The sequence below is a fragment of the Cupressus sempervirens genome, chromosome 9, assembly GCF_028749045.1.
Source record: "Cupressus sempervirens isolate cs-2001-9-10 chromosome 9, ASM2874904v1, whole genome shotgun sequence".
Taxonomy (NCBI): domain Eukaryota; kingdom Viridiplantae; phylum Streptophyta; class Pinopsida; order Cupressales; family Cupressaceae; genus Cupressus; species Cupressus sempervirens.
Genome location: NC_143126.1, coordinates 761,130,991 through 761,147,872, shown reverse-complemented (window position 1 = coordinate 761,147,872; position 16,882 = coordinate 761,130,991).

Sequence of the window (16,882 nt, the reverse complement as noted above, 5' to 3'; positions counted from 1 at the left end):
AATCTCATGTAAGAATAGGTTGATTCTCATCCAGACATGACCATAAGCCCCTTGACATGAGAAGCCATGTCATTTGCACCTTCCAAGTGTGATAGTTGTGTGGTGTGAGACAAGTCACAGATGGATTTTCCATTGAGAGAAAGTAGAAGATGGACGTAGAAGGGTCTTATTCTAAAGCAAATTATAGAAAAGAATATACTCCCCCTCCCCCCCCCCCCCCCAATAATGTATAAATTGAGCACTCTTTACTTAGTGTGATTACAAATAGCCAATTTATGGCCTATTTCTAAAAGTAGCATTTTTATCTATATGACCTATAGTCTAATTGTAGATCTGAAAGGTAGACTAAAAAATATACACTTTCAAAAAAAATAGAACTTGATTATGTGTCTAGATGAGCCCGTATTAAGTATTTGAAGTGGCAAAAATTGGAAATTGCAAGTTGCAAAAATATTTAGGAACAGAGATCTCAAACTATCTACACCAATGTGTAGATCATAAAATCCTACCCCAAAATAAAAAAAAAATTCCCAAAAAAATGAGTCCGTATGAGGGAGATATCACTATTTGAAAATCACTTATGTAGTTATTTTTTCTAAATTTCCACCGTCGCACCTCCAAAAAATAAAGAAAAAAGCCCAAAAAATATCAGATCTGTTATGTCAAACCCTCTTTCTCCTTTTCTCCAAATACTGGAAAAATGCTCTTCCTCCTGATTGAAGAAAAAATCACAAACAAACTAGGGTTTGTGTCTTCGAATTGTAGCTTCAAAAGTCCTTCAGACCAAGAAGCAATAGGGAGTCTTTGATACCATGTAGGAGTTGATAAAATTCAAATCCAAAACTTGCCAAGGTCACCTGCATGCAAATAGCTTGCTGAAGAGAAACCGAAGGAGCAAGAGCTTGAAGCAAACAATGCAGGAGAAAATATTTCACAATACAAAGATGAAATTGCTATGTGAATGGATGAATTTACAATGAGAGAGAGACCAAATATAAAGGCCACAAGGAAGTTTGTAGAACAAGTTGGAAGGTGGTAGAAGATAAGGTTGACAACTAAACACACTTCCACAAAAAGGTGGAACATGCTAGAAGGGAAAAAACTCCCGTGTTGTCAACAACTCATCACTACAACTATTAACTCAATGCATTAACCTCAGTAAGCTTAAGTAAAAGAATTAATAATTAATAATTAATTAATTATTTACTTTAACACATGTTTCATGTCATGTCATGAAATTTGAAATTCAACTGTCAACCTTCACAAATTTGATGACTTAGCTTTAAACTCAAAATGATTGCATTATGTTTTTATGAAACTGACCACATGCCAACAAGGCATTTTTCCACATTTGCTAAAGTTTGAGCAAGTTCAAATTGTGGGAAAGCATCGATCATCGATCTTCATAAGATTGATGATCATGAAAAACCTTTGGAATTTCTATGTCTGCTTTTAATATTTCAAGCCCACTTATACAGTCACCCTCCAACTTATTAAACACATACACTTCCAAACAAATTAGTGTAAGACAATTTAGCATGTGTTCAAACTCAGAATGACTAGGCAACCCTTTGAATGAATAGCCCCACCTATCTACATGTTAGTCAAGCACTTCCTCTCTTTTGTTAAACATTAAACATTTTCATAAAGTGGGAAAGCACTCTCTGTCAATCTTCAAATGATCAATGGTTCCATAAGATTCACTTTGTATGTAATCTAGTCAGCAACAACAACCAATGAAATTGAGTTATCTTGTCTAGTGAGTCCTAACAACCATCTAACAACCCTGAAATTGTTCTAACACATCTAACTTTTGTGGCTCATTAGGGAATTGACATCATCAGGAACTACATGTCACATAGGCACTTCTCCACATTTGCTAAAGCTTGAACACTTTTGTAAGAATTTTCCTTAGGGAAAAATGATGCCAAGATTAAGAAGCTAAAAAAAAAAGCACAATATGTACCAAATGATTTATGATCATAATAACAATATGAGAATGAATAATGTACATGTACACTAGAAGTTCCTATATATAAAGTCCTCTAGAATGACTAGGAGTTAGCAAAATGATAAGCCTCACAATTAAGCACATGTCCACCAAGAGTAGATTATCCTCCATCGAGCAAAATAGTTAGTACAATGATGAGAGGATAAGCTTACATAGGTGTGTCATGTAAAATTATTTTATAGACACCATGTGCTTAATTAGAGTGTGAACAACTATGTTGTCTACATGACAACTTAGTTGATTATGCAAACTCTAGTGTTGTAGACACCATGTGCTAAAATAGAGTTTTTAACTCTTGTGTTGTCAACAAGACGAATCATATGAGTACACATACTCCTGGATGTCTAACTAATAAATAATAAAATAATTCATTAACTTGGTAAACTTAAGTAAAGTTTAAATAATAATTAATTATTTTCACTAACAACTTTCATATTACGTGGAAGTGCTTACCGTTGATCTTTCTATGATCAATGGTTTGTAAGAAAAGACCATACTATGGTTAAAAAACCTTCAAGGAATATTAGTGGGTCAATACAAGGTCAAAACCATGGTTTAAAACAAAGGTCAATGAGAAAAGATTTTTAGGGAAGTATTTAAAATAAACATGGAAAAAGGAAATAGAATTTCTTAAAGCAAAAATCCTCTCGTGTAATGTTTCAAAATAAAACAATACTTTCCTGTTTTTTTGAAAACTTAGGGAATAACAATAAGGGTTTCATGAAACTTGCATTTTTCATCTAGGGTTTCTAACACATGTTATCTCTTAAAAACATAAATCCATTGGGTTTTCATATGAAATGCAACAAAATTATTAAAGGTGAAAAATCAAGCCAATAGACCCCACACTATACTGGTTGTCCCTAGATCCCACAAGGGGCATTTCCCCTTGACCCCATCTTGGGGGAATTTCCCCTTGACCTCATTTTGGGGGCATTGCCCACAAACCCCCATTTAATATTTTGGAGGGAAATTTCCATGATGAAAAGTGAGAAAAATCAATGGCCGTAATTTTCTTTGGTAATCAAATATTTTCCACAATTTTATAAAATTTTCATACAATAAAAAATGGCCAATAAATATAATTTTTTCCCTTTAAAATTAGAAAATTTGTTAATGCAAATTAGTTTTTTCTACCCAAAACCATGTAGGATTCACTAGGAATTTACACTTTTACCAAAAAGGGAGTTTCTTTAAGTTTTCCCTCTTTGGATTCCTTTCTTCTTCTAACCATAAAGTGTTGTCTCTCATTCACTCTTCCCTACAAACACTAGGATCTTGGTTAAAAAAATACATCTTTATAATCTCCAATTAAGATGATTTATCATTTATGGTTATGTGAAACTATATCTTTTTTTCAAGGCTGCATATGAGTCCTCTTTTTCTGGTTTCTTCTTCTTATAGAATGTTGAGCCACAAGGAGACAAATGGTATTTTTAAAGATAAATTATGAGCTCTTTATCGTTTATTGGCATTTCTATGTAATTCTTATTTGGGTCATCCTCACCTAAACATCAATAGATATAAAAATCTAAAGTTGAGTAAGCATCATGTTTTCAACTATAAAGTATTGGAATTCTTTAGAGTAACTAGGGGGGGAGGCAGTGGGGGGCGGGGGGGGGGGGTTGGGGGGTGAATCAGTTATTCCAAAGTCTAGATGTACAATTAGAACTTTTCATAGCTTAATGAACCCATATCCATAAAACATCTTCATCATGCATGCATCTATTAGATTATGCAATCAATTAAACTCGTGGGTTACTTTCAAATCAACTTTGCAGAAATGTAAACATGAAACAAAAAAAATTCAATAACACATTTGACACAATGATTTAACATGGAAATCCAATTTTGATAAAACCACCAATAACATGCTACTCATTCTCACTCTTCTAAAGTGATGCACTATGAAAGGCCAACCTTGTTAAAGGTTACAAAGCACACTGTTAAATGTGACTTGGTTAGGAGTGAGCCTTGTTAGAGGAATTTAGATCATTCACTTGGAATGTCACTTAGTTAAAGGATTTACAAATGACTATTAGGTCAAATCATTCACTTGGAATGTCACCCAATTAAAGGATTTACAAATGACTGTTAGGTCAACCTTAATCCAAAGGATTTACTCTAGAATGATATAATGATTTTTATCACCATGCAAAAAATGTATAAGTTGACCAGTCATATTTCTTGGGGTGGTAAGAGTGAAATATTTTGACTCATTAAATGCCCATGCCATTAGGAGATATGTAAAATTTTGACAATGTTTTATCATTATATCGCTAGGTTTTAATCTTCTAAATCCACATGTCTTATGGTTAAGAAAACTTTATTTATTATAATTTTTCTATTCTATGGGTCTCATTTTATCACAAAATTGGAAAATCACTAGGGCCCTTGATCTTCATCAAATCAAGGGTTCTCACTTTTTTGCTTTGGGGAGTTGCAAGGTTTTTATCCAAAGTGACATAGTGAGTAGTTGCTAGGTGGATATGTGGGTTCAACTTTAGATGGTGGGCCACAATATAAAAAAGGCAATGTCAAGCATACAAATGCATTCCCATTAGCCAGAGATTTTGATGGGAATAGAGAAGATCTAATGATATTTTTCTCTGTGGATCTCTAGTAGATCTACTGTTATCACTTTGTTGCTAACGGGAACTTCAAGGTCTTTATATATAGTGACAATGTGAGGAGGTGATGCATGTCCTATTGGAGCTACTTTGCAAGCCTCTGGAGGTAAGAAAATCAATGGCTGACATGTGGAACAGTTTTAAAGGAAATAAAGGGTCAAAAAAAGAAAATGGTAAGGTTATCTTTCGAAAGACTTTCATAAGGTCATCAATAGAGATAAGATGATCCATTTGATATCTTTCAGGTAAAGGGGAATGTGTTACAATCTTATGATAGTTGTAAGATTAGGTACAATGAAAAGAGAGGCTAAGATGTTTGGACAAAGTCTTTAGGTTCTGATATTATGACACACAGTTGATCGAGAGATTGCAAGGCCAGAATAAAAGAGGCCCGATGACATGACAAGCATGATCATAAGATCATAAGTCTTAAAGTGACAAGACAAGGTGGGCCCAAGAGCATAAGAAAAAGAAAATGTGCATGTGTTATTTTGTGAGGCTTTGATACTATAATAGGCAGTATGTCCAGAGATCTTAGGGGCCATTAATATTGGTTACAATCTTACATCAGACCATTGATGCTTGTCAAAGAAAGTATAACCACAATCGTAAGGTCATAAGGGACTGAAAAACATGTTCTGATACTACAATACAAGGTATTCGTATGGTCATAGAGCTATTTTTTATGTGCTTGCAATGCTGTGACATAAAGGATATTTCTAATAATCATAAGATCATGAGGGATAGGGTCCTCATAGTAAGATATTACTAAGGGTTTTTATGCCCCAGTATGTCATAAAGTTTTAGTATCAAGAGATTAGGAGTCAAAATTCAAAGTTAACTTTTTAACTATTATGTATATGACCTTGATGGATAGTCATTTGTGAAATCAACCAAAGGGTGGTGTTCCTAGCCTATCATGTTGTAACAAGTGGATATGTCTTGGTAGTCAGTTAAATGTTTTCCCTAGGGTGGTGTAATATCATTACAGAAATGAAGTGGTGTAGTTTGGAATTTATCAAAGTGATGGGTTGATGGTTCAAATGGCCCCATTTTAATGAATATTTGATTCCCATTTGAGTATGGGGATGGTGGAAATCAAATCTAGGGATGATCACCAAGAAATATATGATCTTTTCTTAAATATAGTTGCAACTATTAATGTTGTGCCAATAGGGGTGGTTGTGGATTTGATCTTGAAGTAAAGGGAAATTAAGGTACTCCTACAACATGTAGCAACTAGTTTTTGCATGATTATTCCCCTGTGTTACCCATAATGGTAAGATGTAAAACTTAAATGTGAAATTAATTCTCTAAAATGTCTTTACTCTTCTATTGTTTTTCTGATAGATGTCCCTACCTTTTGAAGCTTGTTGCAATCTTGGTCTATTTAAGGATTTCCAAGATGTGGAGAAGGGATAGAATTTTTGAAGTCTTATGCAAGATAAATATTATTGAGATTTCTTAGAAGTCCTTCATGCTTTTCTCAACACATCACTTTATTTTTATAGTCAATCTAGATGAATATTGTTTAATGACCTTTGATATTTGAATGAAGGAACAATCTTAGAACCCTTATTGTGTGTACTTGTGGGTTAAGCTTATTATTTGATAGAATTTTTTGATATTTTCTCTTTGAATCCTTGGATTCTATCTTAGTTCTAACTATAAGTGAGATTTGATTGTTCATATAGGTTGCAAGTTGAGATATCCTACTTTCTTTCAAGTCGTGACATTGTGAATGCTAGCATTCCCTTTAACATCTTCTCTGAATTGTATCCTTCTTGTGAAATATTTATATGTGAATCATTCTTTACAATATCAAGTTCTTGTTAGCTCTCTATAAGTGTTCCATCAAGTCAGGCCAACAATATCTTCATCCTACCATCTGGTGTATCACCTCCTTTTACTTTTTTAGTATTTATTTCCAAGCAATCCTTCTACCATTTCCCCTTCAAATTTATTTTCCTATTTGAAGAAGTAAATAAATGAAACATCATGAGGAACTGACCTATAATATGAAGATTCACTCTTAACTTAGGTACTTTCTAATGCTTAGGAGTGTTTCCATGTTACTCAAAGTTGACTGCGTTAGCACCCAGTTATAGGCGCAACTTTTAGAGATAACAATTTTGGCACACCTGGTGGGACTAAGAGAAAAGTGTTTTCTACCTTTTCTCAATTATTTTCTTGCTATTTTTGATATATACAACAGTAAATCAACCTGTGTAGAGGCATAAAATATTCACACCTGGTGACTCTAACTATGGAAAAAGACAAGTGCATATGATCTATGAAAAAAGTGCAAACAAGAAGTAGCTTTGCAAATTTTAAATAAAGAGAATTATCCCTACCTAGGAGGAAAGGTAGAATAGCTAAAGGAATTCAAGATACCCTCAATCAAACAAGAAGTGCCCAATCTACCCCTCCACCATCAAGTCTTAATGTTGTTGTGAGGCAAGTTGTTGTCCTAAGAAGAAGAATCTTTCAAGTACCAATGGCAAGATAGTTCGCTTTTGTTCCTTTCAACCAAGGGAGACCATTACTCTTTGCTCAGCATCATGATATTTCCCTAGTTTCCCTAAAAGTTTATCAAACTTCATCAGAGAAGGCCAAACAATAGCATTTGAGCATATTAGAGACGTTGCTAAACTATGTAACATGTATCATATCATAGAAGAGGATGTTGTTGTGGAGTTTCTTGTAGCCTCATTCAAAGGGAAAGCTCTACAATGGTTTCAAAGCCTTATTGTGGGCTCAATCACTTCATGGGATGCATTGGAAAATGTCCTAACAAAACACTTTGTAGATAAGTCAAACTTTCTATCTCTAGTTGAACAACTCACAACCATTTAAATGGCTCCTCATGTCCACATGATCGACTTTAATTACAGATTCTAAAGAACATGGAGTAGAATACTAGTTTAGGTAAGGCCTTCACAAGAGCATGCTTTTTCTGTATTATTTAAGGAGCTTGAATAGTGATATCTCTCTTATGATACAATTTATGGGAGGTTACTCATTACCACAAGGTTATGACATAGCCATAAGAGCTAAGAATAGTCTTTTTCAAGCAGGTAAAATTTCTCCTAGGCCTCCAATGCCTATATTTCTAGACATCCAACCTAACACACCCATAGCTATACCACCTTTTAACCCATTACCAACCACTCCATGTCAGTAAATAAGAACTATAGGTCCTTCATTAGAATTGCAGGAGCTAAAAGCTAGTCAGAGAAGAATGGAAAGTCTCATGCAAAGCCTTACAAATGAGGTGGTGAATATTGAAAAGGGAGGATACTAAGCTAGACAACCATCCCAACCTTAAAATCAAACTTCAAACCAACCTTCTTAGTAGAAGTTTCAAATTAAATACCACTCTAATAGGAAAAACTATAATCAAAGACCTTTTAGGCCTTATAATCCAAGCCCTCTGAATATTTCCCCTCCTCCAAATACTACCAAAGATATGGTCCCTACTCAAAATAACTTAGCAACAGAATACGAGTGATGTTACCCTTGTAATCAGCAACATAATCAGGCTACATGTTCCAATGGAATGATGAATCAAGCCTTAATGGTTCAAGGTGCTTCTAGTTCACAACCTACATCTAATATTGATGTTGAGAGGAAACTAGAGGTTCCCCCTATGGATACTACATTCATGAACTGGTAAGTGGAAGAACACTGTGGTGTGAATAGAGATAATATCACAAGTGGTGTCAACACTAGAACAAAGAAGAGAGCCCTAGAAAATGATGTAGGGACAAGTAAAGATTTAGCAAATGAAGAGCCATCCTTAGTTCAAGTAAGAAAAGAGAAACAAAGAAGTACTCTTGTTGTCACTCAAGAACATTCACAAAAACCAATACATCTAGCTACTTATAAGACCCAAATGAAGGTGCACGCTACCATGCCATTTAACATCGTAGAAAATATGAAAAGAATGAGTATCACCATGTCTATGTGGGATTATCTCTCCATTTAAGGACAAGCCAACTTGTCGAGAGAAGCTTTGGTAACAGATGTTCCAAGACAAGTTGTCGATAAGCCTTTGAATGCTATATTTACAAATCAAGGAGCTGATACCCAAGATGACAGCAAGAAAAGAAGTCAAACTCAAGGTAAGGGTGTTAAGCCTCCACTATTTTATGTTTAATTAATTATAGGAAACAATTTGGTGCATAATTGTATGGTGATTAGTGGGGTAACAAGCTCGGTCATGCCCAAGAAGATAACAGACCAGCTGGGTTTAAAATATGAACCCTTGGAAAAGGGTGTGGTCCAATTAGATGGTTCATGTGTTAACACCTTAAGTATCATGAGGAATGCAATCCTAACACTCAATGCATGTCCTACCTTTTATATTCCCCAAGATATCTTTGTGATAGATTTTCCCCCATATTTTTCCATTTACTTGTCAAGAGAATTCACAACCAAAATAGGAGGCTTTCTATCACTAGATTGGTCTCATATGCTATTTAAGACTAGATATAGAACCAAAGTAATAATCAGCTCTGAGTTACTTGTCAAAGACCACATTGAACCTTACACACCTAGTGTGATCAATGATAATTTTATTGCACTTGATCAAAAGGAAGATCTTGTCTCTCAAGATACAAATACTCAAGTTGATGGTATCCTTGATGTATTACTAGATGAGTGGGTGATAGAAAACTCCTCAAGAAATGAGACCAATGAAATTAGCATTGAAGATATTACAAATGTTGGTTTAGGGAATTATGTCTTCTAAGAAGGTGGGCTAGTAATACCAACCATATAGAAAAAATAACTGATCATCTTGAGTAGCAAAATTAGGTTTGGGAATTATACTTTGATGGCTCTAGGAGCAAGAAAGGTTCAGATGGGGGAGCAATGTTGGTCTCTCCTTAGGGTAATAAGTATTATACAACCTTTCAATTTAGTTTTACATGCACCAAGAATACAAAAAAATATGATGGGCTAATCCAAGGATTAGAATGGGCTAGAATGAGAGGTGTCAAATGCATAAAGGTATTTGGTGATAGTGAGTTAGTTGTCAACCAAGTGAGAGGGTTGCACATGACCAAAAATGATAAGCTAAAAGGCTATAAATAAAGAGTTTGGGATATAATCGAGGACTTTGATGCTTTTAACATAGTTGTTATCCATAGGAAATTGAATCATCATGCTAATAGGCTAGCTGCTATAGGGGCACAATTTGATATAGTTGACAACATTAGAAAAGAAAATGTACAAAAACATATCAAGGTTGTGACCAGGCCCTCCATACCTAACAACGATATCAATAGGCAAGTCTTTGATAGTGATGAACAAATCCTAAATTTTCTACTTGAGGAAGACTTGCATTCAACATTTAATCAATGAAATGTGTAGGAACAATATGGTGATCAGGTTATCCAACTAAGCTCTAATAAACTACCTGAAGGGTTGGTCACTCTAGAGTCTATCTTCAACGTTGATGACCAATTCAAGAGGAATTAATAAGACTAGCTTGGTAGTTTAGCATGATCATTATGAAGATATTGAGATTGTAGAGGGAAAGAAATTAAATTTTGGCAAAGAAATTCCTTCTAAAGAAAGGCAATCTTCTAGCTCTTCTAAGAATATAATGATGTTTTTGCTCTGGGGTATGTGGATCTTAAAGGATTTGATCGACACCTTTCCCAACATACAATTGAGTTGGAACCCAATTCTAAACCCATAAGGCAAAAGCAAAGGCATGTTAATCCAAAGCTAGAGCCTTTAATGCAAAAGGAGATTTTCAAGCTCATTGAGATTGGAATGATATTTCCTATCAAACACCCTAGCTAGGCATCAAATCTAGTCCCTGTCAGAGAAAATAATGGAGAGCCAAGGTTGTGTGTTGACTTTAGAGACCTAAGTAGGGTGTCATTAAAGGACCATCATCCTTTACCATCTATTGAGAATATGCTCCAATATGTTTCAGTTCAGAAAGGTTTTCACTCCTCGATTGATATTCTGGCTATAATCAAGTTCTAGTAAAAAAGTAGGACCAGTTCACAACTACATTCACCATCAAGTGGGGTACTATCTCTTATAAAAGGATGCCTTTTGGCTTGTCTAATGTAGAAGCAACTTTCCAAAAGTCCATAGAAATGGCTTTCAAAAGTTTCATTTACAAATTTGTGCTGATCTATCTAGATGATATCACTATTTTCTCCAAATGTGATGAAGATCACGTTGAACATCTTAAGAAAATCCTAGAATGGTGCAGAGAGTTTGGCATATCTCTCAATCCAAAAAAGTGTGTGTTTGTTGTCCATGATGGAAAACTATTGGGATCTGTTGTATCCAAGCAAGGCATTACCGTTGACCATGAGAGGGTTGCAATCATCCTAGAATTATCTTTGCCACACCATAAGAAGAGATTATAGAGTTTCATAGGGAGAAGCAATGTTATAAGACACTTTATTCTAGATATTTCTAACCTATTAAAGCCTTTAACCTCAATGCTTAAGAAGAATACCATTTTCAGCTGGTTGAAAGAAGCCAAGCATAGTTTTGAGGTGATAAAGGAAGCATTGTTTGCTACTCCTACTTTGGTAAATCCTAACTTTTCAAAATATTTCACCTTGTATGCATATGGTAGTGTGGATACAATTTTTGGAATATAAGTTCAACAAAATGATTAAGATATAGAATAGCCTATTTCTTTCTTTAGTAAAGGCTTAGAAGATTATGAGTAGAGATATAGCCTCATTAAGAAGCATGTTCTTGCGGTGGTGAAAAGCTTAAAGAAGTTTAGACATTTAGTATTTAATAACATGATTCATCTTATGGTGGCCCATCCTAGTGTGAAAGAGTTCTTGTTAAGCAAGGACCTCAATGAGAAAAGAGCTAGTTGGATAATTAGGGTCGTGGAATATGATATGGACATTTATGTAAGCAAACTTGTTAGAGGAAATGGGTTATGTGAGAAGTTAGCTAATGGAAGAACTTAGAGTACATATGACATAGTAGAAGCTATCTAAACCAATCAAGGTGTTCCCCAACAAGGTCAACAAGAGAGTTGGCTACAAGATATGACACATTCTCTGCAAACTGGAGTATGTCCCCCCTTCACTTGACAGGGCTAAAAGAAGGTATTTTAGATTGTAGTCTATACCTTATATTTTAGTGGATGGCCTTTTTTTTAGAAAGGATATGAACAGAATTCTCCTTAGATGTATTGACAATGATGATACTAGCTAGTTCCTGGAGTGATTTCATGAGGAAAGAGGTCATTTTTCTCCAAAGATGACATCATATAAAATCATGAGGGTGGGATATTATTGGCCCAACCTATTTAAGGATGCTCATGCCTAGGAAAGAAATGCAAGTAGTGTGCATTATTTCCTAGGAAGGAAAGGCTAGCTACCTTACCCCTACATCTTATTTTGATCAATCAACCATTTATGAAGTGAGATATATATTTTGTGGGCCCCATTAATCCAAATTCTAGTATTGGTCACAAATGGATTCTGACGACCACAAACTATTTCATACATTGGACAAAGGTAGTAGCTCTAAGAGAGGCCAACAAGACTTCTATTTTGAACTTCTATGATGATCTAATATGTAGATTTGGAGTTCGTGACTCCATTATATCTAACAATGCCTTGGCATTCATGGGAAGAAGAATAACTAAATGGGCACTGAGTAATGGAGTGTATCTCAACACTTCATCAAATTATTATCCTTAGGGTAATGGTTTGGCTGAGAGTACCAACAAAAACTTGCTAAGGATATTGAAGAGGACCTTGACAGACAATAAGCGTGACTAGAATTCCAAGTTGAGGTCAACTTTGTGGCTTGATAAAACCACTCCCAAGAGGATTTTGGGCAATTCACCTTATGTTCTGTTATATGGAAAACAAGCCAAGCTACCCATTTCTATAGAATTCCCTTCATTAGAGATGGTTGATAATCTAACACTTTTTGAAGAGGATGATCCTCTGAAGTTGAGATATGCCAAGTTTTTTGGAGCTTGAAGAAGAAAGGAGTAAATCATTACAAATAATGGAAAACCAATAGATGCAAACCAAGAGGGTGTTCAACAAGAGGTCTAAGATCAGGGTATTCAAGGAAGGAGATCTATTTTTTTGGTGGGATGTTCTTAAAAGTAGACCAGGGTATCATTATAAGTTTGATAATATGTGGACTAGCCTATTTGTGATCTCAAAATGCAAGGAACACAATGCATACTAGCTAGCTACTATGGAAGGAGAAGTTCTACCCATTCCTATGAGTGGGATACAGCTCAAGCTCTATTTTGAGGTATGATTTACCAACATATCTTGTATGCTCTATATATATTCTTTTTTTCATTTTCCCTAAGTGTAGTCTAGCACAAGTGTGTTTAGTTGTGGTCTCCCTTGCTTTCAATAAGTTCCTAAGGTCCCATAGGTCTTCCACTAGTATAGAACATCTCTATTCTCAATATCCTTCCCTAGCAATGCTTGATCCAAATACATATATCCGAGCATGTGCAACTACCATTTTAAATCCATTATCACTCCTAGTTTGACTTTGTGCCCAATAGGTTGTTAAGGCTACTAGTTCAATGTCTAGCAAGCTTTCATTCACTAGAAGTCACCAAAAGTGTTACCCATTTTTATCACCATGCACAAAATGGATAGGTTGACTAGTCATATTTCTTAGGGTGGTGAGAATGAAATATTTTAACTCATTGAATGCCCATGCCATTAGGGGATACATAAGATGTTGACCATGCTTTATCTTTATATCCCTGGGTTTTAATCTACTAAATCTGCATGTCTTATTGTTATGAAAACTTTGTTTATTATAATATTCATGTTCTACAGGTCCCATTTTTTCATGAAATCAAAAAATATGAGGGCCCTTGATTTTTAGTAGATCAAGGGTTCTCACTTTGTCTCTTTAAGGAGTTACAAGGTCTTTGTCCAAAGTGACATAGCAAGCACTTGCCACATGGATATGTGGGGTCAACTTCAAATGGTAGGCCACAATATAACAAAGGCAATGTTAAGATAGGATAGAATACAAATGCATTCCCATTAGCTAAAGATTTGAAGGGGAATAGAGAAGATCTAATGATATTTTCCACTATATATCTCTAGTATATCTACAGTGTTTTCTTTCTCGCTAATAGGAACTACAAGGTCTTTATTTATAGTGACAACACAAGGAGATGTTGTATGTCCTAGTGGACTTGATTGGCGAGCCTGTAGAGCTAAGCAAATCAATGGCCAACATGTTGCATAGTTTTAAAAGAAATGAAGGGTCAAAAAAATAAAATGGTAGGGTCATCTTTCAAACAAGTTTCATAAGATCATTGATAGAGATAAGATGATCTATTTGATGTCTTTCAATCGAAGGGGAATGTGTTATGATCTTACATAAGTCATAAGATTGGGTAAAATGAAAAGGGAGGTTGAGATGTCATGACAAAATCTTCACGTTTTGATGTTATGTCACACTGTTGATTAAGAGATTGCAACGTCAGAACAAAAGAGGTCGGATGAGATGACAAGCATGATTGTAAGATCGTAAGTCTTAAAGTGATAAGACAAGCTAGGCCCATGAGCATAAGCGACATAAAACATGCACGTGTTTATGAGATAATGGGTGTTGCACACATTGCATAGTATTTTTATATTGTATTATTTTATTTTATTATGTAATGTTGCACCTAGATGGACATGCAACATGGAAAGATTCCCATGGGATATACTTGATGAGTTGTATTGTAACATTGTGATAATATTTCATGTAATTATTTGATGTTGGAAAAAAGAATTAAATTTCCAATATTAAATGTGGGGTCAATAGGATAGGTAGCACACGATTTTAGCACATGGTTTATGTAATACCACTTGTTTTTGTGGGACTTACTGCTATATAAGCAGCCACAAGGGTAGTTGTTCTGTGAACAAGAAAGAAGAAAAAAAGACAAGAGTCGAGCAAGACAAGGCTTGATAGGTTAGCCAAGGGAGCATTTGTGAAGGTTGGAAGCATGACATGGGATGTGTGGATCCATGCTTGTTCACATAGATTGCTCAATTGTGGCTATAGATTTGAAGGCTTTCATGGTTGTATTGCAATAGTGATTTTGCTAAATAATACATGGTGATGGATGCTTTTGGAGGTTGTGTTTTTCCATTATTGAGGGTTTCCCAAGGTATATCTTGTGTCATAATTTTTGTGGGTATGTTGTCTATTCTCTTGCATGTGCATTTTAATTGAATATTTGTTTTAGATCTATTATGGGTTGTGTGAAAATGATCATAAGCTAGATACTTCATGATATTGCTATGTTGCATTTGAATTTGGAATGGATTGATTGGTTATAGGTGCTCATGGATACTTAGAGACAGTGGTGATGCTGATTTATCCTTGATTAAAGAAGTATTTGCTAGGACAGTTGATGGTTTCAGTAGGAGAGTATGAGGGGCATTCATTTGATATGGACTTGAGAGGAGATTGTTCTTAGATGAGTCTTGGTTGGAGACTTGGATATCTTGATGAGAATTATCATTCCCCACTCTTGGTCTACTCGGCGATTTGTCACTTGAGAGGTATAGCCCATTGTTTCTTTTAGGTGCATTATATTTATGCTTGTTTTTCATGGATATGGATCTTGAGCTATGGTACATGATTTATTTCTAAAGGGTTCATTTGAGAGATGGTTACGCAATGGTTATCTCCATTTGCATATGTTATTATGCTAGTTGAGTTTGGGAGATGGTTTTATATTGGGCACATATTCCTTGGATTAGGAATGGTTTACGAGTTTGATCTTCTTGTGAGAGGCTTACATCCATTATTAGTTAAATGGTATGATTTGGGTGTTGTTGTGGCTTCTTGTTGGAGTTTTATGGAGGATATCATACTTGTATAGCTTATGTCTTGAGGTGTGTGTAGAAGGACATGATATAGGTTATGATTTGCATGGTTTCTCTTTGATCTTGGTTATCTTCCTGGATGTTCAGTTTTGCTTACATTGGATTTGAGATTGGTCAGAGATTGTGATCACTAGTTTGTGTTCATGTATGTCATGTGAGAGATGATATGATTATTTATTTAGGTCTTTTTCTGTTGGTTGTAGAGAACTTGGGAGAGCATTAGAGACTTGGTATGAGAGTTGTTCTTGATACTACATGGATTCACTTCTTTATGATGTTGTGAGTGGATTGGTTATAGATTTGACATTATCTTTTGTAGTGGAAGCTTCTTGGTATATATATAGTAGGTATTGCCCTTGAGGCTCATGATTGTAGGTTATAGATTGGATATGTTGATGTGAGATTCACTTGGTATGCCTTTGGAGGTATGCATAGTTGGATGGGTTTTGCACTTACTATGGGTGTGTAGACACTTAAAATTGTCCTAAACACTATATTAATTCATTTAATATTTCCTTTGACATTATAATTAATTATTTATTAATTAATTATATTTTTATATTCTTCTACTTATTTAATTAAATTTATTTAATTAAATAGGTTCACTTTCCTAATGTATTTAAATTTAATTTAAATACTTCCCCCCCTAATGTATTAAATTTATTTAATGCATAGTGATCCATAAATCATCTTTTAAATAAATCTTATTTATTTAATTCCCCCTATTCCATTAAATTCTCTAAACCTATGATTAAATTAAATCCTATTTAATCTAGTCTTAAATTTATCCTAAAACCTAGTCTGCACCCATCACTGTCATCCTTCTAAGCCTACCCACTACTTAATCCCACTTATTTATCCTAAACACCTTGCTAAACCTCTTTTAGCTCCTAAGTGTGTGCTCACATGTGTGAGAAACCCTTCACACTTCTCACACCTCCCACACCTTCCACACTTCTTACACCTTTGTCCCCCACTCCTTTTAAGTTTGCTCACACATGTGTGAGCAAACTTTGAATATTGACCTTTGCATGACTTGTCTCATTAGCCCATGTGTCTCCCTTGTGGTACCTATGTGGATGCCACATAGATGCCACCTGCCACCTCCCCAAGGCCTCTCTCAAACTTATAAATAGAGCCCTTGTCTCAAGCATTTTACATCTCCCTCATTTGCATTGTTATCATGCTAGTTTGGTTCTAGAGCTTTTTAGAGATTTGTTGCTTAGAACGAACCTTTGGTAGTTGTTTGCATTACTTATATTTCTAGCTTGCATTTAGCTTTCGTGATAGTATGATGTTATAGGTTTCTTTCTTGCATTGCACTTCCATCTCATATCTTAGAAACCTTTGAG